The sequence below is a fragment of the Acinonyx jubatus genome, chromosome D4, assembly GCF_027475565.1.
Source record: "Acinonyx jubatus isolate Ajub_Pintada_27869175 chromosome D4, VMU_Ajub_asm_v1.0, whole genome shotgun sequence".
Classification (NCBI taxonomy): domain Eukaryota; kingdom Metazoa; phylum Chordata; class Mammalia; order Carnivora; family Felidae; genus Acinonyx; species Acinonyx jubatus.
The window spans coordinates 24939829-24964039 of record NC_069391.1 but is presented as its reverse complement, the minus strand read 5'-3'; the positions used below and the strand labels follow the sequence as shown (position 1 = coordinate 24964039).

Below are 24211 nucleotides of genomic sequence, written 5' to 3'. Positions count from 1 at the left end.
AGCAAACTAGTTCTGACTAGCGAGCAAGTAAATCTCCCAAAGACCAGAGAGAAGCAAATTTTTGGGTCACCATGTTCCTACACTTGTCAGCTGGATACAATTGAGGGCCCAGTGTTGTTTTATTTTGTTTTGTTTTGTTTTTATTTGATTTTTTCTAAGACAATTATTGTTATTTTCCACAAAACACTCACGCATTTTAAAATATGGGATTATGACTTTTTGATGCAAATGAAACGATTCTCTCAAATAGCTCTACCCTGGAGCCTAATCTCCTCCTCAGGATACTTAGCCCTGACCACAGAGCAACATCTACAGAGTTTACTGTTCCCTTTCTTGAAGACCTCTCCTCACTTATCTTCCATTACACTCCCCTACTTTTTCGACTTTTCAGGAGTCCTTCCTGGATTTTGATGATAACAGTGATGTTAGTAACAACAACGACTACTACCTATATTCTTTGTTACTGTCTGCTAACTGATTTCTATGCACGTTATTGGTTAATTCTCTCAATAGCCCTCTGACGTGGAGATCTTTTTTCTAATTACCCTTGAGGATATGGAGGCCAAGAATCATCCAGTCACTTCTCCATGGTCATAAAGCTGGTAAATGGTGGAGCAAAGGTTTTTAACTCGAGTCTGTAATTCCAGAGCCCTTGCTTTCAACTCTGCCACTTCATCTGTACAGTCTTTAATTATTACTATTTTTTTCCAAGTTTTATGTTGGCCTTCTTTTTTTTTTCAAATCTCACTCAATATCTTTTCCTTGGTCTGTCTTAGCTACTCCCACACATCTGTGACCACATTGCTAAGGATTCCAAATCTATCTTTAACCTAGATCTACCTGCTGAGTACCAGCTCCTTGCAGCAACACACTGCTATGGTCCCCACTTGAATTAATTCTTTCATTCAGCGGATATCTATTGAACAGCTTGTGGTCAGGCACTATTCGAGGTATAGGGAACAGAGAGGGGAACAGTACAGGAATCAGGGCCATCATGACACATGTATTAGAGATAGATGCAAGAGGGTGGGGGGAGACAAATAATAGATAAAAGCTAATGGTAAATAAGAGTATGATAGATGGTGATATGTGCTAAAGAAAAAATGCAGAAAAGCAACGGATGCACTGGGAAATCAGAGGTAAGAGGGACCTGCCGATTTTAATAAGGCAGTCAGAGAAGGCCTCACTGAGTAGATGACATTGGAGTGAAGACCTGAGGAGGCGAGGGAGATGATAGGTGAGCATCTGAGGAGAAGCCATTCTAGGCAGGGGAATAGTCATTGGAAATGCTAATATGTAGAAGGATGTCACACATGTCTCAGGAATAGTAAAGAACCCACTAGGGCAGAGAGATGCCAAAGAGGACGGGAATAGGAGTCTAAATAGCATTAGAGCCAGGAGCTCTGAGGGCTGCATCTTGCAAACCATCACTGTAAATACTTTGGGATTTTGGTCTGAGCAAGATGGGAAGGATATAGAAGCTGTGAACAGTATAGTCATGACCTGACTTCTTTTTATGAGGACCACTCTGGGGGTGCCTGGGTGGCTTAGTTAGGCATCTGACTCTTGGTTTCAGCTCAAGTCATGATCTCATGGTTGGTGGGTTTCAGCCCCACTTTGGGTTATATGCTGACAGTATGGAGCCTGCTTGGGATTCTCTCTCTCTCTCTCTCTCTCTCTCTCTCTCTGCACCACCCCTGGTTGTCTCTCTGTCTCTCTCTCAAAATAAATAAACTTAAAGTAAAAACCTTTACTTTAAATAAACTTAAAGTAAAAAAAAAAAAAAAAAGAGAGAGGACCACTCTGACTCTGACAGTTTAGGGGACTATTTCAATAATCCCAGGGGTGCCTGAGTGGCTTCATTGGTTAAGTGTCCAACTCTTGATTTCTCAGGTTATGATCTCACAGTCGTGAGACTGAGCTCTGCATTGCAGTCACAATCAGTGTGGAACCTGCTTAAGATTCTCTCTCTCTCTCTCTCTCTCTCTCCCTCCCTCCCTCCCTCTCCCTCTCCCTCTCCCTCTGCCCCTTCCTCCCTACTCTCTCTGAAAAAAAAAAAATGATAATGTTCAATAATCCCATAAAAGATGATGGTGACTTTGAAGAGAGCGGTAGCCACGAATATGGTAAGGAACGATCAATTGCTGGATATATTTTGAAGAAAAGGAAAACTGAATTTGCTGAAGGATCAAAAATAGGATTTAAGAGAGAGGAATCATGGAGGACTCTAAAGAATAGAGCTGCCATTTGCTAAGAAGGGGAAATTTGCCAGGATACAAATCTGAAGGTAAGACTGGGGACAAGATCAGGAGCTTAATATTAAATATTCCCAAGTGGCTTTTGTACACATGTGTACAAAACAGACCAGATACTTATTGTTTCCAGGTGAAAACTCACCACACACACACACACACACACACACACACACACACACACACACACACACACCATACATTGTATTTTCCTCACCTTCATTAACAACATCACACTATTCCATTCAGGCATTCATGCCAGATATAAGGGCTCTTTTTCATGCTCCCTTTTCCTTCAATCCCACATTGAAGCATCCCTCAATTCATCCCTCTCAGCATTAGACAAGTTCTTATGCCATGAATACACCTTGTTTTTCTGTTTCAGGGCACAAATCCTTCACTCGATCTAGATAATCCACCTAATCATGTACTGCCCTACCTTCCTTGGCCAATATCAACTTATTCTTCAAGATACAACTTAAATATATTTTCTTTGGAGGCTTCCATGAGCCCATCAGCAAAATTACCTGCTCATTCCTCTTACTGAATTATTACTTATCCATGAAGCCAGTATAACTTTTCCACTTTGGGCATTTGTTGGTATTTGTAGTATAGCATACATGTGGGAGTGACAAGAGATGAGACCAAAAGAGGAGAAAGGATTGAGTTTATGAAGGACCCTGAATGTAATGCTAGGGGATTGTACTTAGTCCTGAAGTTGATTAGGAATAGTGGCATTGTTTGGAGAAGGTAAGGGGCCTGGTTTAATGCGAGTCTTCAAGGATTCACTCCACTGACAATGTGAAGGGTGAGCTAGACAGTAAAGTAAGTCAGGCAAAACTTGATGACTTCCTAAAATAAGGTAGGAATAATGGGGATAGAGACAAAAAAGAGAACTTTTCTGAACTAGACTCCATGCACTGAGGATAATAACATTTATTGAGCCTTGCCACTGAATCAGACACAAATTTAAGAACTCCTCTTGTATTAACTCATTTAATGCTCTTAATCATCTCATGAGGGAGGTAGTATTCCTATCCCTATTTTGCGAAGGAGTTAAACTAAGACATAGATTTACTAAGCTGCCCAAGTCACATAGCTATTAACTAATGGAGGCTGGATATATATACTGTCAGCTGCTCCAGGATCCATGCTCTTCTCCCCTACTCTATACCTCTTACAACATAATGGATTAATATAAAACTATAGTTAGCTGCACAAGAACATTTTATCACCCATATCAATCCAAATTGAATGTCTACTTCAATCTTTTTGCAAAATTACCCTGCCAAAATACACCGTTCGTGAGCAGTATATTCTATAATTCGTGTTTATATGGATGCTTACCCACTATGTGATGTTTCTCTTAGCCTTTTTTCTCCCTCAGTCAAATGAGGGGAAACATCCAGCATATGGAAGCATTTCCACACTGCAAGTTATACTGAAGGGGAATATTATGCAATTTGCAAACACTGTCAAATGAAATATAAATATGTATTAGAAAAAATGCTACACATAGACAAAAATATCTTTGTATAGAAGATTCATTCAGTCAATCATTTTTTCATTCAACCAACATTAATCAGGCACCCAATTTATGGCAGGGGCAGTGGTCAGCAGTGAGAAGAGAGAGGTGAATAAAACTTATGCCTTGTCATGAAGAAACTCGCAGCCTCGTGATTTTTATTTTTAAATGGCCACAGCTGGATGAAAATATTGCAGTTGATTCTCTGTAACCCTCTTAAAGATAAACAGAGTTCTGTGTTTTGATTCAGATAGAGCCATGGTCTCTAGTTCTACCTCTTAGAAGCTGGACATGCCCCCCCCCCCATCTAATCTGATGAGCCTCCGTTTCCTCAAATGAAAATAAGATACTACCTTCCATGGTGGTTATGAGAATTAGGGATTATGCCCAGTACATAACTCCTAGTTTGAGCCAATGAACAGTAAGTGAATGACTACTGTGGCTTTTTATTTTTCAATCACCAGTAAGCTTTCCAAGGGTCCAGCCAAAATTCACAATGAACCAAACATTCCCACCTGTTCCCAAACTAGCAAATAACAACATACAGCAAACAGAAACCTCCCTAGTGACTTCAAGTAGGAAGGAAATGGCCCTACTATATCAGGAACTGAATTGACCAAGTTCTTGCAAAAGCAGCCAATGTCTTGTCAACAGCTAACGCACAACAGGAGGAAGGACAAAGTTTTTGAGTATTAGCCTATGAATGTGGAATGAAAGTTGCTAAAGAAATGGTGAAGACTCATAGAGCAATGCGGGGACCAGCTCCCTAAGCACCAATGCCCCTGTGGAGAGATAAAATCGGAGTTTTCCTAAAGATGTCCAGACAGGTTTTCTTTAAAAAGTGACACTAGGAAAATGGTCAGTTCTTTACTGATAAGGGGACCCCAGTAAACAAGTTGTTAAACAAGTCCCACCCACCTTTCCAGCTATGAGTCAACAGGGGACTCCCAGTAAAAAAGAAATAAATGGTCAGGCTGGTTCTCCCACCTCCACAGGGCAGGCATCTCACCTTATAAGGGATAACTAATTGGAGGAAATCAACAAATGCCAAATACGTTCTAAGTGTCAAACATTATGTCAGGCTCTTCTCCTTGGGCAACTTGTTTAGTATTCACAACAATTCAAGCAGGTAGGTAAGTAGGAAGCTATTATTTCCATTTTGCTGGAGGAAGACACTCACTGACATTCAGAGAGGGTAAGTTAGAATTCACGTGAAGCAGTCCAACAGGTTTTCTCCAGAAAAGACCCCAAGATATGACCATTAGTAGGTGGAATTTGGGTCTTGATCTTCCTTACACGAAAACCTCTGTTCATTCAGTTATGCCACTCTGTCTCTCAGAGTAAAATCAGAAATGGGTTGGTATTTCAGATTTGGGGTATATAGAGACCCCAAACAAGTCTCTGCCCTTCTCTATCATGGACCCCCAGCAGGCTGACCTCATTGATGAGTACTCCCTGGGCTTGGCAAATGGGCAGCACCAGCAGGAGATTAGAGGGTGCAAGGAGAGGGAGGTCAGGCATTTCTTCTCCTGTTTCTACCCAGCCTTGCTTTCCTGAGTCATGCTGAATTCCAACAGCTATGGGGCCTGTGTCGGTCCACCCCTCTTCCAGGGGTCTAGAGTCCAAGGCCTACCTCCCATCCCTTTCCGCCTGGGGCAGCAAGTCCTTCCTGATGTTGACAACTCCTGGAATACACCATGCCTTGCGTATTCCCTTAATGGTGCCCATGCCTCATAAATACTCTCTTCACAAAATTATATTCAGCTAAACCCTTGGAGTGTGCCATTAGTCTCCTGCTAAGATTCTAATGATATATAATGAGTTAAAAACTGTTGTATATTTAATTCTACCACAGTTTAGATTCTCAAATTGGGTCTTTGGGTATCTAGTAAATAGCATCAACTTGTATCTTATGGAAATGAGTCAGCTGAAATCGAAGAGAACAGATTTTGTTTGGATATGATGAGCTGGCCGGAGGGACAATACACTCCCCACATGTTATTGGCAAACTCTGTGGTGAATGAAGCTTCCCAGTCACACTTGGAATGTGATGTTTTTCATGAGGCCATGCTACAAAGATGAGATCCAAGGAATATGAAAACACACTTTGCAGACCCTGCCAAGAAGCTCTCTAGAATGTATGCAAAATGGAGCCGAAAGTATTTGTAACTCTGTCATAGAAAGTAAAGCTTCAGTTGGGAAAACTTGACTGAGATCACTTGAGCTCTCCTGTCGCTGGCTTTTGGAAAGGAGGAGTGAGTAATTTGAAAATGAATTAAGAAACCTTTCAGCCTTAATGACCTTTTTGAAGTTTTCACAGGGCTCCTACACAACAGTAGTCTGTTCAGGAAACACATAAATCAAACAGGCCAAATTGTGGGGCTTGCAGTCATGCCTCAGTGGGTCTGCTCGGTGAAGGTTCAGCCTCTGTTTACACTATAAAAATGAAGTTGAGATTTTAGCTCCTGATCCCCAAAAGTATGCTTCTTGCTCCCACCCCAAAAAGTGCACCAAAAAACAATCACCAGATACTTCTCCTAAAAATTCCCTGCACGATTGTCTCCTTCTCTGCCTTCACCCACAACTAAACACCTGACTTGTGGTTAGTTACATGACGCACAGGAGGTGTTTGTCTTTGCAGAAGTTTGAGAGGACAGTTTTGTGGTTGGGGTTCTTTGGTCTTACAGCTTTTGGCCTTACTGCAAACACACTACTTCAATTTTTATGCCTTCTTTCCTCAAGAATATTCTATAAGACTATGTTTACTTTTCTAAATCCACCTATGACTCGTTTAGTATCTATCTTCCCTCTCTTCCCCTCCCCCCAACCCCAACAAAGTTTTCCTACATGGACTTTACACCCACAGTACAGTACACGGTAGGTGCTCAAATATTTCCATGAATAAATGTAAGTGTTCCATTATATTTTTATATTTTTAATTTATATTTTTAATCAGTGACCACTGTTGTGTGGGTTAGGGAATAGGGCTATAGCAAGCATGACAAGTTTTAATTGCGCTGAACACAGGAGGTATTCTTCTTTATCCATCTGCTAGCTGTGTGGCTTCAGGAAAGGTAACCCATCTCTCACTTTTCCCTTCCATAGAGCAGGGACATGAGCTCTTGTTTCAGTGATAATTGTGGTGATTAAATACTATAAACTCTGTGAGGGGCATGGCACAGCGATGGACTCATGAAAGAGGCTTCCTAAAGTCCAGCCCAGGCCATTCCTTCTGAACTGGTACCAGGGACACACTATGTGAATAGAGTGAGGGATGGAGGAGATTAAGGGAGGTTCCTTATTTGGAAGAAACACGGTTTTAGTTTGATTTAATCTAATTTCATCCTACTCAAAGCTTTGCTGATGTTTCAGACCTTGTACCTAGGCAACTTTCTTCAGGTTTCCCTAGAGGGCAGATAGTATTGTTAAGCAGTTTGCTAATATATGGCTACCAGGAATATTTCAAACGACAAATTTTACATGTTATCCAATTTTTCCATCTCTGAATCCTCCCCTAGCTCTCTAGCAGATGCCAATTGGTCCCCAATAGTTTGAGAGGTCTCTGATTCCACATGCGCTTCCCACATTTGACTTCTTCATCATTTAGAAACACTTCCTGTGTGCCGGGCACAGTGCTACCGACTGAGGTTAGGAAGGAATAAGACATGACCCCTCAGCTAAAGGCGTTCACATTCCAACCAGGAAGACAGACCAACAAATATAATTCTACAGTGTAATCATGATGACGGGCTGTAGGAAATGTTGAATCCAGGGTCAGGATAGGGGTGAGGCGAGCGAAGCGCCTATGGGGCAAAACTGAAGGAGCCACTCGCTGTCAGGACCCCGGGATATGCAGAGTCAGCACTAATACCACCCTGATAATGGAAACCTGTTTAACTTTTGCACCCAACGCACGTCCTTAGTACCTTTGCCCTGGCCCTGGGAGAAACAAAGCAGAAAGATGCAACGCCTCTCTACAGAGTCTAGGAAGTTTCCTGGAGCAGATGACTTTGAACTCAAGCCTCTGAGAAGGGAAGGAGTTGGCCAGGCAGAGAAAGGTAAGGGTGGGGAAGGATGTGAGGGCATCCTTGGCAGACCGTCAGCCAAGTGCACACCTGTAGAGGTGAGAGAGAGCATTGCTCACGGGTGCACCTTCAAGTAGACTGACACAGGCGGATCGCTGCAGGGTGGAGGGGACAGTGCGGAGAGGGGTGGCAGGACAGGGACTGACTAGGAATGGGTCGAGGGCCAGTTCATAGGACCCAGGAGAGAAACAGGGTGTATATTTGGGAGGAGTGAATAATTTATCATTGAAGTGGGACACTTTTGGGGGTGAAAGGAGGTGCTATCGCTACTTGTCAGAGCAGTGAGAGCAAAGTAGGATATGTCTGTGTACTGTGCATCCACAGGCCATGGCAGGCTGATGCCTCCCAACTCCGTCCTCAGGCAGGCTTTCCCACCCCCACCACGTGTTGCACACACATCACTCTTCCGTATCTAGCGCAGACCTGGGAGAAACAGAGGAGGTCAGACAAATGGCTTGTGACTAGGAGTCCAGTAAAACTCCCTCATAAATGTGAGTTTTAGAACTGTGTTTAGGCCAGTATCACACCTTGTATGTAAAGACCATGTGGCCAGCTTGGCAAAGATCTTTCTACTCTTTAACAAGTGTGTACTTGCAAACATGAATATGTTATCTGAGTTTTTGCTTTTCAAGTGGGAAAAGGACTGTGGTATTTTTGTGTATGGTAGTGAACAGGCCAGAAATTTAAAGAGTTTATCCCACCAAGCATGATGCCAGTCTGCCAGCTCACATCCCTATTACCCTCCAGGGGGTTCTAGTGATTTCTGAGTAAGCTCTGCTGAGGCATGGCTGGGGCATGCAATGCGATTCTGGATTTGAGTGAGGTTCCGATCCACCGACTGGAAGAAAATTGTGAAAGAGAATACTCATTTACTTAATGGCATTTAAGACAAATGAGGTCTTTTGAGACACATTGTCCCTCGTCATCATAACATTGTGATATAGTTATGATTCTATTTCACTTTTTATTATTAAGTATAGAAAAGTAGAGAGAAAAAGTGCAATAAACACCTATATATCACCTGGACTTATATAGCAATAACATTTCACTACATTTTAGTTCATGTGTGTATGCACACGTATGTACACATACACAATTTCCAAAGTAAAACACAGATATCAGGATATTTCTCCCTTAAATACTTGACTTTGCATTTCTAAATGATGAGAACAAGTTCCTTAAAATACCTAATAAAATTAACAGAAAAAAACCACAGTAACTCTGTAACATCAGCTACTACAATTTTCATACCCAAATTTTCCCAATTGCATTCCAAATTTTCTGAGTTGTACCTTCAAGCATGTCCCAATCAAAGACAATGTATTGCATTTAGTTATTATGACCCTTCTCTTAAATCTTTTGAAAATACAGAACAATCCCCATTTCCTTGGCCCATTGAAGAAGCCAGGCTAGTTGTTATGTAGAATGTCCACTTTCAGGACTTGTTCTCTTGCTGTGTTGTTTCCTCACGAGGTCTATTCTTTTTGTCCTATTGACATTCCAAGGTCCTATTCCTTCTAGTAAGCTGGAAGTTGCATCTATAGGTTTAGTTATATTCTAGTTAAAAGTCTGTGGCAAGAATACATCATAGGTGAGTCTCTTTACTTCATATTAAATCACACTAGGAAGCACACTTAACCCAATTTACCATAAAGATATTAGTGATACCGACATCAATTTAACTGACCCTACTTAGGGAGGAGAACTCTAAAGTTAGGGAGATTAGTAATGTACCTAACATAATGCAATTAGTAAGAGATTGAGGTGGAATTCAATGTGTTACCTGCCCAAGCAAGTCAGAGAGGGAGGGGCTGAGGGACAGATTCTCAAAATATCGAAAGCAGACAACTAGGACTATATGACAGGGCCCAGATGCAAGACTACAAGAAATGCTCATGGAAAGAGAACTGTCTTCAATGGCAGTGGGTGGGAATAAGATGATGAGTTGTGACCAACTCAACATATGAGCTGATAAATGCTTAGTGGGAAACTTTCTTTTGAAAGCTTATATTACAGTCAATTAGGCATTAAAGTAAACTTTTTAATGCTCTCTTACAAACAGACTTGTGTTACAGCGTTTGAGAGAAGGCAGTCAGAGATATGTGTAAGGAGCTCAATGAGCTGATCTGGCACATAATAGGCAGTTAATAGCTATTTGTTCATTGAATGAACCTATTTGTGTCCAGTGTTTAGTACTCATTCTGCCTCAACCCTGACAGCTAATCAATCCCAAGGCCACTGATGCTAGTTCTTCAGTATCTCCTGATTCCATGCACTCTTCCACATCATTCCTCCAAATGCCTTACGGTGAGCCACCATCTCTCCTGAAAATACTGCAGCAACCTCCCAATTAGTCTACTCTCTTCCACACGTACCCCTTTCCAATCCATTTGCCACGCTGCTGCCAAAATAATTTTAACATTGTGAGTTGGATCAAAAAGAGGCTTAAACCCTCTCAGTAGTTTACACTCAGAGTAAGACTCAAGAGTCTTGCCTTGTCTGACAAGGCTCTGCATGATGTATCCCATCTACTTCTCCAGGCTCCTCTCTTTCTCCATTGTTCTACCTCATTTGTCTTGCCTTCTTCCTTGAACACATCCATCTCTCTCCTACTTCTGAGCCTATCCACATGCTGTTCCTCTTGTCTGCTATCCTCTGCCTCCTACTCTGCTTTATAGCACAGACAGCCTGACTATTTCACCTTGAATAGCACTTTTTCCAGGGTGCTTTCTTGGACTTTCAGATTGGGTTAGATCTCCCTATTACAGTCTTCATCTAATGCCTTGCTTTTAATTTGTAGGTCTAATCAAGTTTGTGATTAAATTACTGCTTACATATAATCGCATGCATGTTTGTACATATGTCTTTCTAACTAACCTGTTAAGTGCGTATCTATAAGGAACCACCTATAATCCCCAGCACTCTGTATAGATCTAGCACAAGGTAGGTGCTTAATAAATATATTTAATATTTAATAAAAAATAGCTCAAAGTATGAATGAAGAATGAATGAATGAATGAATTAATGAATGAATGAAGTTATTGTTTCATGCTTCTACTCACATATCATTTCTAAGACTGGTTAGTGGTTTTGGTCCTCAGTCCTCCATACAGTGTTAGCTTTGCAAACCCTCCTTTATCGATCAGGATTCTACAACATTAGGGTCTTGGGTGCCCTAACATTTGGGCCAAAAACATACTGCAGAGCAGAGCATTCCTTCTTCATTCATGTCAACTACCAAGGGGCAGGTGTAATAGTAAAGGATAGAGCAAGAGCCAGGAAAGCCCAAAGGCAATAACTCTACAGATTTGCTGTAGGGGAAGTGGGAAGTGGGGATAACAGAGGAGACTTCCTAAATAAGCAGACTCCTGACCTAGGTAGTACAACTCTTTATGAGTTGGCCAGAGGAATAAGAATAGAGAGGGTGGGCATTCTAGACAGATGGAACAGCATATGCAAAGGCATGGAGAAAGGCGAGAATATAGCACTTTCAGGGCACTGCAAGTAGCTTAGTGTGGCTAAAGAGTGAGCGATGAGACCAGAAGCTAGGAAGGTACATGAGATGTGAGTCTTCTAGCCATATAAAGGAGCTTAAACTTTATGCAAAATATAATGGAAAGCCAATGAAGGAGATATGGCAAGGAGTGAAATGAGTAGATACGAATTTTTAAGCAATTGCACAAACCATGTCTCAAACGAAGAAGAAAGACACACACTCCAAATTCAATTTGGTAAGTGTATTGAATTCGATTTGATAATTCTTGACTTTGTCAGGACATGTGTTTTTGTGCTTCTTTTTCTACTTGCCAAATCAAACATGCCTATAGCACTGTGTAGAAGTAGCATAATCTGCTACTTAACCCTTTCCTTCTCTAGTGCAGAGAAGATTGAATTAATGCATTGCCTAATTACTTACATATGAGGCAGGGTCCCCCTTAAGTTGTCCCAGATAGTTGGGTTCTGCTGCTGGTTTTGTAGTTTTTATTTATTTAACCAGAGCTAGAAACATGGAAAACAACAGACTCTGAGCACGGGGATGGGTTTCCTTGCAGGAGTCTGAGCTGGCAGTTATTTTAATTAGCAACACATTTTATAAGGGCAGAATCAGAAATGGAAACATGTCAAGGCCTCTTTAGCTATTACGTTTGGCAGACTCACATGAGTGTGCCTGGGCATGGTAATCAGCTCCTGACTACCTTCCATCTCTCCCAAGGAAACACGTGAACGTATGGAACTCTCCCCGTGCACAGGGCACCCCCTTGGGTGTCAGAGGACTTATCGATGTCACATACCAAATGCAGAGGACGCGGGAGTCCTCTCGGAGGTAGTTCTGGGAAACAAAGTCTTCTCAATTTAGGCCTTAGGTCATTCCTCTTTCATCTACCTCCAAGCCAATTTCTCTGTTCTATCCCCTTTCAAGAAACAACCCTTCTAGATATGCATCCCAATTTACTACATTTATCTCTCTAAAATCTACTTTGCAGTTGACAAATGATTTCCTCTTCTTATTGCCACAGTGGTTTCCCAGAATCCTGGGTGTGTGTGTGTGTGTGTGTGTGTGTGTGTGTGTGTGTGTGAACCTACCTTCTAAAAATTACTGGCACCTATGTATACTGTTCTAATATGAAGGTCTCCTCAATGAATGAAGCTGACAGGGCATCATCTCTATTCCCTCATCCATTCATCGAATAGTCACTCAACTTCTTTCTGTGCCAGACATATGCTAAGTGTGGGGCATAGGAAGAAATAGGTCTGTGAATTTGAGAAAGTTTCAATTTAATGGGGAAAAGTGACCCACAGACTGGGTTAAAACAAAGTGGTTAGGGTGGTGATAGACATATACACAAGGTTCTCCAGTTTGCAAGTGTCAGAAACCAATCTGAAGCAGCTTGATGAAGACTGAGAATTTGCAGGCAGGCAAAAAAATATTCCATTAAATTCAAAGTCATATTTTGGGAGCAGACTGGAGGACTTTAGACACAGCCTCTCTCATGCTATCACTCTTTCTTTGTGTCTCCTTTATTCTTCTCTCCCTGCTGACTAGCTTTCTCTGCCTCACTCAAGCTCCTAACAATTCTTTACCCAATTCAAACAAATATCCCAGACTGAAATTAATCTCTTAGTTACAATTCAAACATTTCAGGGCAGAGAATCTGATTGGATTAAGCATCTATCCCTGGTCTGATCAGCTGTGGCCAGGTGGTGAATTGTCCACTACAACCGGTAAGTGGCAGTCACCCCATGCAAACACAAATCAATATTCTGAAACTCAACATGTGCAGCCTCAAATTTGTTCTCAAGAAGACCAAAAATTATTTTCCTATTCCATGTTGTTTTTCTCTACAATAAGACATTAACTTCAATAGATACCTTTCATGTGATTAGCTAGTTTAGTCACATTTCTTGGGAGAATACAAAGAATCCACGGGAGTCAGTTTTAAACTTTTAAAAGAGAAATAGCCGAGGGAGGAGAGAGAGGAAAGAGATCCTTTCATCCTAAAAAACACAATGCACCAAAATTTCTAAAATATCTGATGAAACACCGTTTTGCGCTATGTTCAGTTTTTAGGCCAAAGATGCCAAAATTGTGGCTTATCCAATGAGGACAGCTTAGCACCAATTGGCAGAAGTCCATAAAAAGAACTATCTGGTTAGAATGTACTGGAATCTTACTCCTGTAACTTGTAGATTCAAACAAGCCCTTGTTCTGCCCCATAAACCCCTCCTGAAAGCTATAAGGGCTTTTCAAGGCCATTGACTTAAGACCGTAAATTATTGTTTGTAAATATAATCTCTCCCTTCACAATCCAACAACACCTACATTATTAAGACCTGTCACAACGCCTCTGGAACCAATGAATTAAAAGCACTTGTCAATCCATTTTGGAGCAGACTGGGTCAAAACAAAAGAGAACAACCTTGACTTTGGGGCGCATAGCCTCCAGTTTTAATATCTGTTGCTTTGGTATTAAAAAGTACTTTTAAAAGTATATAACTGCTTTTGCTTTGAGATGCTGGCAGCCACAGTCAGAACTGTAGCAGATGATCTGAGTCTTCCCAGGAGGTGGCTGCAGTAAAAAGCAGAGTTGGTACTGGCCACAAATCTCACTGGCATATTGGGTGGCATCTACCTTCGTTCATTGTCAAGCATTCATTCGACCAGCACTTGGTTCCTATTGAGCTCTGCCTGTGAGGTTCTGTGGGGAATCCAAGGACAGGCAAACCACAGTTAGTAAACACACATCACTTCCAGTCTAAAATGAGGGATAGCTAAACAGCAGAGCAGAGTGTACTAAGCAAGGTACAAGGCACTTGGAAGGGAGTGTAGTGGGTAAGGACCCTGGACCTGCCATTCCTAGCAATGTGACCCTGCTCAAGTTTTTACTGTCATTTAACATTAGTGTTTTCTTTTTTTAAGTTTGTTATTATTTTTACTTGACAGAGAAAGAGAGAGAGAGAGAGAGAGAGAGAGAGAGAGAGAGAGAACATGCATGAAAGCAGGGGAGGAGCAGAGGGAGAGGGAAGGAAAGAATTTCAGGTAGGTTCCATACCCAGTGCAGAGCCTAACACGGGGCTCAATGCAGGGCTCAGTCTCATGACCGTGAGATCATGACCGGAGCCAAAATCAAGAGTGGATCACTTAACCAACCGAGCTACCCAGGCTCCCCAAACGTTAGTATTTTCATCTGCAAAATGAGGATAATAAGAATATTCACCTTATGGGGTTGTGGTGTATATAAAGTTAGCAAAGATGGAAAAAGAACATGATTGTTGTATGGAAGAAATATTATTTATCCTAGGCCTTAAGGGATGCTTTCTATATTGGAAAAATAATGTAAATGATATACCTTTATTATACATATTAGCTACGCATAATCTGGAAAATTTAGTAAGTGTTAAGAAAAGAAAAATAAACTCCAGTTCTCATTTCTAGAGATGACTACTGTGGCAATTTTGGTAAACCTCCGTCTGGCCTTCTTTCTTCTCATATGTTATTACATCTAACAAATAGATTATATAGTTAAATTTCCTATAGTTTAGAGTCACATAAACTAGTTTTTCTCTTTATAATTTTCTAGTGCTTTTTATTTTGGAGGGCCTGCTCCATTCTACAACTTATACACTTTATTTTAATTTATACTGTATTACAGTATCCTCAGCTAGGGCTTCCTGAACTCCCTTGTACAACTCGAGGATAACAGGACAAGATGAAGTAATAAATGACAAATTAAGTAAGCTTTTCTTAGAAAAATAAAAAAAGGAAAAGATCTATATTAAAACAGATGAAATAAAGTTGCTCACTCATTAACCCAATTTCTGTGGACACACTAGTGCTGTTGTATACATACTATGTGCTGCAGTGCTTGGCTCTGAGGATTCCGCAACTGCACTAGACCTTGTTCTTGTCCCAAAGAGAACCGCCCTCTCAGTGAACTCAGTCTGACCAAAGTCAGCTAGAAATCATTATTAAACTGTATGCCAATGGGAAAGGAAAGGAAACCAATGCATATTGAGCTTCTATTCTACATGCTGTAGTGAAATACCATCTACCTCTCATGGTGGCCCATTTCACAAGTGAGGAGACTGAGGTCAGAAAGGAGATGTGACTTGCTCTAAGTAACGGGGTAGGTGAACTAGACCTGCAACCAGCTGGTGTCGTGGACGCAGTTGCACAGGACCTGCTGCTCAAAAGGCCCCAATTGTCACCATCTTGAAACGATCATTTCAAGTCATATTTTATTATCATTTTTATGAATAATTCATCTTTTAATAATTTTATCTCTGAATTTGAGTTTATAAGTGAAGCCTCATAGGACAATGGCGCGCATGCTAGGAACTTAGAGCCCCCAACTCAGGGTACACTCTCCTCTCCCACCGCTTCCCTGCCTGTCTGGATGGGTTCTAGGCCTCCTAATCCCTGATTCTGACTCTCGGCTGACCAACCTTTCCCTCCCCACCTACTATACTAGGCCTTCCACCCAGGACAGCAGCTGGGTCTTATTGGCAGACGGAGATCTGTCTTCTGCCCTTGCCCCTTACCCCAGTAAAGGCCTATGGCCATGGGGACAGTTAATGTCAAGCATCTCTAGATGGGGCAAGGCAGTGGTTGTTCTTGCCATGGGCTGGCAGTGCCACATTCCGTCCAGCAAGCAACTCAGTGGGGCCCCCTTACTCAGTCCCATCCAGTTAGTGACAACGTCCCTGCACAGAGATTGCAGTCCCTTAGGGGCTGCCCATCAGCCATTGGGACCATGATCCTATGGGGAGGGGAGACTGGGGCATCACATTTTCTCTTTCCACGGGCTTTGCCAACTATGAAGCGGCTCTGCCAGGAATCCAAACCAGAATGACCTTAAAGCCTTTGTTCCCTATAATGTCCCACAAAGTTAGGGATCATGTGAAACAGAGTGTGAGGTCAGAGGGCTTGAGCCAGCCACATGCCACAAGTCCAGATAGGAACTTGTCAGCCTGCTGCAGCACCTCTGGGACTCCCCACCAGCTGCCAGGGAGAACATCCATCATCCTTTTGATCATGCATGTGCTGTCTCCCTCCTTTTCTCTCTCTTCCTGTGGGGAAGTTCCTTTGCTTTACTGTACAGAAGTAACTCTATCTACATGGCACTTCAGAGAAATCTTGCCAGTGGTAACAGGTGGGTGGAGTTGGGTGGAGACAGACCTGAGAGATCCTGGAAAGGCACAAATGCACAGTAGGAAGGAACTGAACCAGGAAGGAGGCAAGGGAAACAGAGATAAGGGGGAGAATGTTCTGGTTTTCACAGAGTTGAGTGTTTTCCCAGGACGTGGAACTTGCAGTGCTAAAGCAGGATCGCCTGTGGCAAATTCGGTTGGTCACTCTAGAGGGTCATCACAGAAACAGTGGCAACTAACAGGGCCAGTGTTTTACAGGTGCCAGAGCTGTTTCCCTTCTGTGATCAGATCTCATTCTGGCAACCACTGTGGGAGGAAGGCAGACTCGGTCACCCTCCCATTTATGAAAAAACTCAGAGAATACAAATGACTTCGCCTCAAAAACTTAGTAAGTACTGGAACAAGACTGCAAATCCCTATCAGTTAACAAAACAGAAATAATGGAATCTGATAATGGATATAATGTTCAGAGGAAGAAAGAGAGGAGATGGGTTTTTGAGTTGACTGAAAGCTAGATACTTCCTTGAAAAGAAATTAAGAGGAAAGAATCATTTGGGTTGGAGTATATCAAGCTCTGAATCTGCTGAGTGACACAGAATTTCTTAGTGGTCCAACGTCTTAAAAATGCTCCACCAAAATCATGTTTGCCTAATCAGCCAATCTGTCTTGGATGCTGCAAAGCTCTGCGACACACCTTGGCAACGGATTTCTGCTTCTACTTGGGAAATATTCTGGGTCACCTTCCTGACAAGATAAGCGTAAGAACCGGCAGTAAACTACTGTGACTGTACAGTGAGCAGGAAGTAAGCAATATGCAACTAATTCTCTTAAAGGACCCGAGTATGGGAACCACAGAAGAAGCCCAGAAGTGAGGGGGTGTGGCGGCAGAAGTTGGGATTCTCTCTTTAGGATGTTTTTCATTTACATTTTTTTTTTCATTTTACCATTACCCATCTCATTTCTTTCTTTTTTTTTTTTTTGAAGTTTATTTATTTATTTTCAGAGAGAGAGCACGAGTTGGGTAGGAACAGGGAGAGAGGGAGAGAGAATTCTAAGCAAGCTCCGCACTGTCAGCACAGAGCCCAACACAGGGCTCAAACTTACGAACCGTGAGATAATAACCTAAGCCAAAATCAAGAGTTGGACACTTAACCAACTAAGCCACCCAGATGCCCCCCCCATTTCATTTTCATTTAATTTATTTCCTTGACAATCGATTTGCAGAAGCCATGCTACATTGAGAGACTGCAAAGTCACAGTCCTGCCATTGAGAACCTCATTTATCTGTCACTGAGGTGGACAGCCTGTGAACAGTGCTATAATACAGGTCTGTCCCTGTTTTGATGGAAGTCTCCAGAAGAATAATACAAATGAAGCCTTGAAGAATGAGTAAAGACAAAAATACATCAGGTAAAAAGGGGTAGAAAAGTGCAATTCATTTCCTTCTTCATTTACTCAACTAAGATTTATTTAGCATCTATGGTGTGCCTGGCCCTCTTCTAAGTGATTTGTCTCGGGATGCACAGCTCAGGGATTGTGCTCAAGCCTATCTTACTCCAATTTTCACCATACTGAGACTCCTCCAGAGAGGATCATGACCTTCTGGAAAAGGGCAGGGGCTCTAGGTGGAAGACAGGGGTTAGGTCCAAAGATAAATTTCCCTATAGTCCTCTACTTCAAGCTTACCTCAAGGGTAGACATAGGTACACAGAGAGTTTAGGGAACAAGTACAACAAATGTAGAAGCTACCAATCCCTAAGCGCATACCACCTGCCCAGCACTGGGCTACATCACATTTTAAACTCATTCTAACTTTGCTCCTTATGCCAAAATGCAAACTCAGAGAGACTATTAAATACCTTACCCAAGGCCACACAGCCAATAAGTAAGAAAGTCCAGTGTCTTTCTGACTCATATTCTGTGTTCTTACCCCAGCACTGGACTTTCCCTAAAGCATGTAATGCGTGGCTGCCTATTTAACTGAAATTCTCAACCCTTCGTAACTTACATTCCACCAATTGCTCTACTTTTATAATTATCATTATTCCTTCTGCTACAAAAATTAGTGACTAGCAAACAGGAATTTTTATGACAATCATATTTCACAACAGAACTACAACTAGGCTTTTCTAGGCTCTTCCAATACGGAAGAGCTAGATGAAATTAACTGCGTGAGCTTTAAGACCTCTCCTACTCTTAAAATGAGATTCCCTGAAAACTCCTAAATAGAGCTCGTAATTAACCTTGTTGAATTTCACTAGTGAGGAACACTTTTGAAATTTCCCCTCCCTACTCTCCCTGCTTTTTTGTTTGTTTTTGTTTTTGTTTTTTACTTGTTTGTTTGTTTTACTGTGCCTTTGTTGAATTCTCCCAATATGCCAGTTGAGGTTAGCAAAGTTGTGCAAGACCTCACATTATCAATCTAGGCTATTCAAAGCATATGCTAGTACTGACTGCTTTGTGGATATTATTCCTCTTGGTTACAATTTATGACAACCAAATAGAGCTTTTGCTACAAACAAAGTTGCAATTACAAATTAAAAAAAGAAAAGTATCTGGGCAACACACAGAGAAAGGCTGTATCTCTGAAATTGACTCTTGGTTTTTGGAAGGCGCAGTGGGGCAGGGAGAGGGGGAGGACAGAGGATTATGCCTCCTGAATTCAGAGATTCCATCCAGAGAGCAGCCCAGCCTCACTTCTGTGGCCGAGAACTTCGACTCCAGCTTCCATCTGGTTTCCATAAGGCAAGGGAACTTGGCGAATGGCTGGCCACGTAACTGTAGCACGTGCACATCCTGACCACGAGTACCAGTAAAAGGAGCCAAAGGGAATGAAGAAATTTCCCTCAGTTCCTCTGCACAGTCTAGGGCAGGAAAGGTTGCTTTCGAGAGAAATAGAGTGCTCTTTTGCCCTGCTGGGCAGGTTCACAAAGAACTAACTGCCGCACTGAATCAAAAATGCCCAGACCTAATGATGGGGTGTTACCAATTATTCTAGAAATGTCAAGTAAATGATTTAATACCACTGCTGCAATTAATTCTATACAGTTTGCACACAGGAAGCGGGATCTAAGGGAAAGAACCTATACGTGTATCCAAATGAATATGACCATTCTGTTAATGTGGAGCCTTGAACAGATTACTTAAACAGCCTGAAAAGTATGCAGAGTGTCCTTAACTTATAAGATTTTTACTTATGATTTATATAAAACATCTTGTACACAGGGTATGCTTAATAAATAGTTAATTAATTAAGGTTGAGGTGATGCTTTCTTCTAAGACTTATAATGATTAAAACATGCTTACATGCTTTATGAAAAAGGTACATCTAGCCCAAGGATACTCCATCAATCTTTTTTATTAACACACCTTTGTTGTTTTTAATTTATACAATTTGCAGTGCTTTAATTCAAAGAATCACGGAAAATGCAGTTTGAAAGTCATGTCCAATTCCTTCACCTTACAGATGAAGGCACCAAGGATGTTACTTACAGCAGAAAAAAGGCCAAATGATCCCCAATACAGATAGCAAGTCAGTGGTAGATCCAGGGCCACCCCCGTGTCCTGGCTCTCAGTTTTCCTGTTTACTATTCTACTTGATCTCATAAATCTTTCTGAGGCTACAATAATTTCAGTTGTCCCTCATAAAGACGCATCATAAAATTACAGATCTGGGATAGGTCTGAAAAGTTCCTACAGTACTGTTTATAGCAGTGAGGTAGTCTGAATGATGGTTCCCAAAGATGCCTCATCCCTGGAACCACTGAATGTTACCTTCGATTTTTAAAAAAGGGACTCTGCACATGTGATTAAGTTAAAGATCTTGGGAGAGGGAGAGTATTCTGAATCACCCCAGTGGGCCTGATGTAATCACAATAGTCCTCATCATAGGGAGGCTAGAGGAGTCAGGGGCAGAGGGAAGGCCATGTGATAACAGAAGCAGTAACTGTACTGATGCACTCGGGAGATGGAGGAAGGAAGGGGCCATAAGGCAAGGAATATGGACAGCTTCTCAAAACCGGAAAAGGGAAGGAAAAAGATTCTTCTCTAGGAGCCTGAGAAACTTAACAGAAGACCATGGGGGAGTTACAGAGAGGGAGGGAGGCAAACCATAAGAGACTCTTAAATACTGAGAACAAACTGAGGGTTGATGGGGGGTGGGAGGGAGGGGAAAGTGGGTGATGGGCATTGAGGAGGGCACCTGTTGGGATGAGCACTGGGTGTTGTATGGAAACCAATTTGACAATAAATTATATATATATGAACTTCCAAAAGGAACCAGCCCCATCAATACCTTGACTGTAGCCCAGTGAAACTGATTTTGAATTTATGGTTTCTAGAACTGCCAGAGAATAAATTTGTGTTGTTGTAAGTCAGTCAGTTTGTGACAATTTGTTACTGCAGCAATAAAAAACTAACACAACACATAACACAGTATACAGAAATGTTGGCAGTCAAAATATCCAACAATCAGGAATTAAATAAATAAATTATAGAATACAATGCAGCCTTTTAAAAAGTATTGGTTCATATTTATTGAAATAGGAAAATGTGTATAATTTTAAATAAAAAAGCAGTTTATGACACCACACATAGACTATGACTCCATTTTTAAAGAGAAAATAAGACTGGAGGTATATATTCCAAATTATTTACAGTGATTATCATTGATGGTGGAACTTTTCTATGTACTTTATGTAGTTTTCTGCATTCTGCAAATATGATGCAGCAAATGTGTTAATTTTATAATTAGAAAAACAGATTCTTTTCTTAAAAACACAAGTCTATTTTTCCTTGATCCTTTCATTTTATGAAACAGGAAACATATATGTAAAGCAGACAAGTTGCTGACTCAGAGAAGGGACAGCTAGACCAAAGTTCTCAGTTTAGATCTGGAAGCTTATCCTTAACTTATAAAAGGCATAAGAAGCCCAACTTGACTCATTCCTATGAAAGCTCGTAGAGATGACACACACTTCCTTCTCTGACTTCAATTCCCTTCTACAGACTGTCCTTTAGTAATTAAGAAGAGTTAACAAGTGCTTCCTCCTCTGGACAAGCCATGAAGAGTGCTACAGAGCATAATTACATGGAGCGTTTTGCAGACTTGCACAGAATCTCCCAGTGTGGATGTCATACCAAAGGATTCCACTCAGAGAAAAACTGAAATGTAAAGAGACTGATATTCTAGACCATTGTGATATTCTCATAAGCCGTGAGATTGAGGTGCTTACTGGTTCTTTACTACTCATTTCTACTCTGCTCTTACGAGTTCTTTGACTCTTCTTGCTTTTTCTCATATCTCTTTCCTCAGAGCATGGGATATTCCTTAATCAATCATCCCTGGATCATGGGATATTCCTTAACCAATCATCTCTGGATCTTTCTTGCTGTTTCCTGTCTAATTCAGTCTGGAACATTCCTGAGTTCCTACAAAACTCCAAAGAGTGTACAGAGTTCTGGGGTTGCAACGGTTAATAAAACAGAGTCCTTGCCTTCAACTCACTTCCAATCTGGTGGCACAGCTAAGCACATGCAAAAGAAGTAAATCTCATATATGGAAAGTTAATACTAGAGACTGTCAGGTTCAGGCAGCACAAAGGAGAGATTAGAGCTCAGTGTAATTCCAATAGAAGACGAATGATTTCACAGAGGGGACCTCTGCTATTCATTTATTTGTCTCTTTGCTCTGTGATTTGTTCCTCACTCTCTTCCCTGCTCTGCATTTTATCAACGGAGGGTTGATCCCTGAAAACTACATTTCCCAGGCTCCTTTGCCAACTAGCTAGATTCAGTCAGTGAGAGACTCAGGCAGGAGACTGGAGGAAGGCAGAAGGCCAAGTATTTCTGTGTCTCTCTATGCTTTAGGTAGCATCAATGGCTGTGGCTGAATCTCTGTCATGCTTCAGCATCCACTGGATGGCCCCCACTCCTTATCTCTAGGACCACCTCCTTCTGCTGTTCCTCCAGCCCTGGCAATAGCAGTGCAGCAGCTTCCCGTGGTGGCTCATCTCTTAATTGTTTCGCCATCCTCTGTCGGGCTTTTCAGCTCTGCCAGCAGGTTTTTGACTCATTCCCCAGGTTAAATATCCTGCATTTAACTACCAGCTGTGGTTTCTGTTTTACAGACTGGACACTCAGGAGTTGAAGAGCCAGAAGATTCTTAATAGGTAAAAAAAAATTAATAAATTAATAAATTAAAAAATGAAGAAATTAATGAATAAATAATCAATCTAGGTAGAGATGACAGCATGGCCACAGTCCAAAGTGGAAAAAAAGTGACCAGGGCAATCAATGGAGCTGTGTCTCAGAAGTCATTAGGGAATATACTGGAGAGTTGATTGGCAATCTAGGGAGAATCAGATCACAGAGGCCCTTGAGTTCACAAATTGAGGAATATGGATTTTACTCCACATTGTTGGACAATTGTTGAAGATGCTGAACACAGTAGGATGACCAGACTTATTCTTTAGGAAGTTCAACCTGTAAGTGGCAGGAGATTCAACTAAGCAATGTTAAGGAGAGCCCAATGCAGGGCAATAGCAGTGCAAACAGCAAGGAGAGGGTGCATTTGAGCAGAGCCCGTTTAATTTGGCAAAAGGAAAGGGAAGTGTTAGGGGTGTCTGGGAAATGATGAGCGTGAGTGACTGAGTGGCCATACCAGTGACCAGGAGGAAACTGCAGAGGTGAGCCTGATCTGTGCTAATATGACAGGAAAAGCACTGCTTTGAAAACATGGACTTGATACTCACAGTAGAGATACCCCTGGGAGAATTTTTTTTTAAGCCCCTTTTGGTGTAGGCACCATGGGGTGGTACAGAGTACATAGATTTGGAATGAGGCTTTGTGATTTTTCTTTTTTAAGTAAACTACCCACAAAGCAGGGCTTGAACTTATGACTCCAAGATCAAGAGTCACATGCTTTACTGCCTGGTCCAGAGTACCCCCGGAGGAGATTACTTTAAAAGGCATTCTCACTCACTGACAAATCAGTTTGCGGGAATGAAGGAAATATTTAGAAGATTTATGTTGACAAGAAGCACTCACCTTGATTAAATTAATGTAATTTTTAATGTTGTTATTTAATTATTAATGATAAATTCATAAGAAGATGGCATTTTCATGCCACAATGACTGTTCTGTTAACTTATTTTTATTAGTATTATAGGTAAAATACAAACTGCTTTCATGACCTATTTTTTAAATACTAGAATGAAATCATCAGTTTTTAGTGATGATAAAAAGGAAGCTCAGCTGATCTTTTCCCTAAAGGTGACAGGGCTTTTGTCCCCTTCCTGTATTCCAGACCAATAATAGCTTATGTGTCAAAATAATTAGCTTATATGTACATGTGTGTACTCTTCTAACTTCTTCATTTGTCTTTCCAAACCCAGAGAATGTCTACTACATAAACAACTTCCAAATGTCATTATATGAGTTAGCACTCTAATTAGAAATTAAGTGCCAATAATTTGCCCTATTAAAAACTTAGCTTTTAAAAAAGGAATGATTTATTTCCCTATTATGCCACTTGAATATTATCCTAAAACCAAAGAACTATTTTTTTTTTAAGATTTGTCAAAATCAGAATACTTTAAAAACAAACTCCCATCTAGTAATACGACTTTGTTTATGTGATTTGGGGTCCCGATGAGTCCATTTGTTCCAAAATTTGCAGGTGCTTTATGAAAATGACTGCC

General features: G+C 41.3%; 1 long non-coding RNA gene across 1 annotated transcript in view; it reads left to right on the top strand.

Moving 5' to 3' along the window:
• The first annotated feature begins 1996 nt into the window (after positions 1-1996).
• The window catches only part of LOC106976735 (uncharacterized), a 38719-nt gene continuing 16504 nt past the window's right edge, over positions 1997-24211 (top strand). The window contains exons 1-2 of the long non-coding RNA XR_001430521.3: positions 1997-2287; positions 22640-22681. This is a non-coding gene — a long non-coding RNA (uncharacterized LOC106976735). The remainder of the gene's footprint in view (positions 2288-22639; positions 22682-24211) is intronic.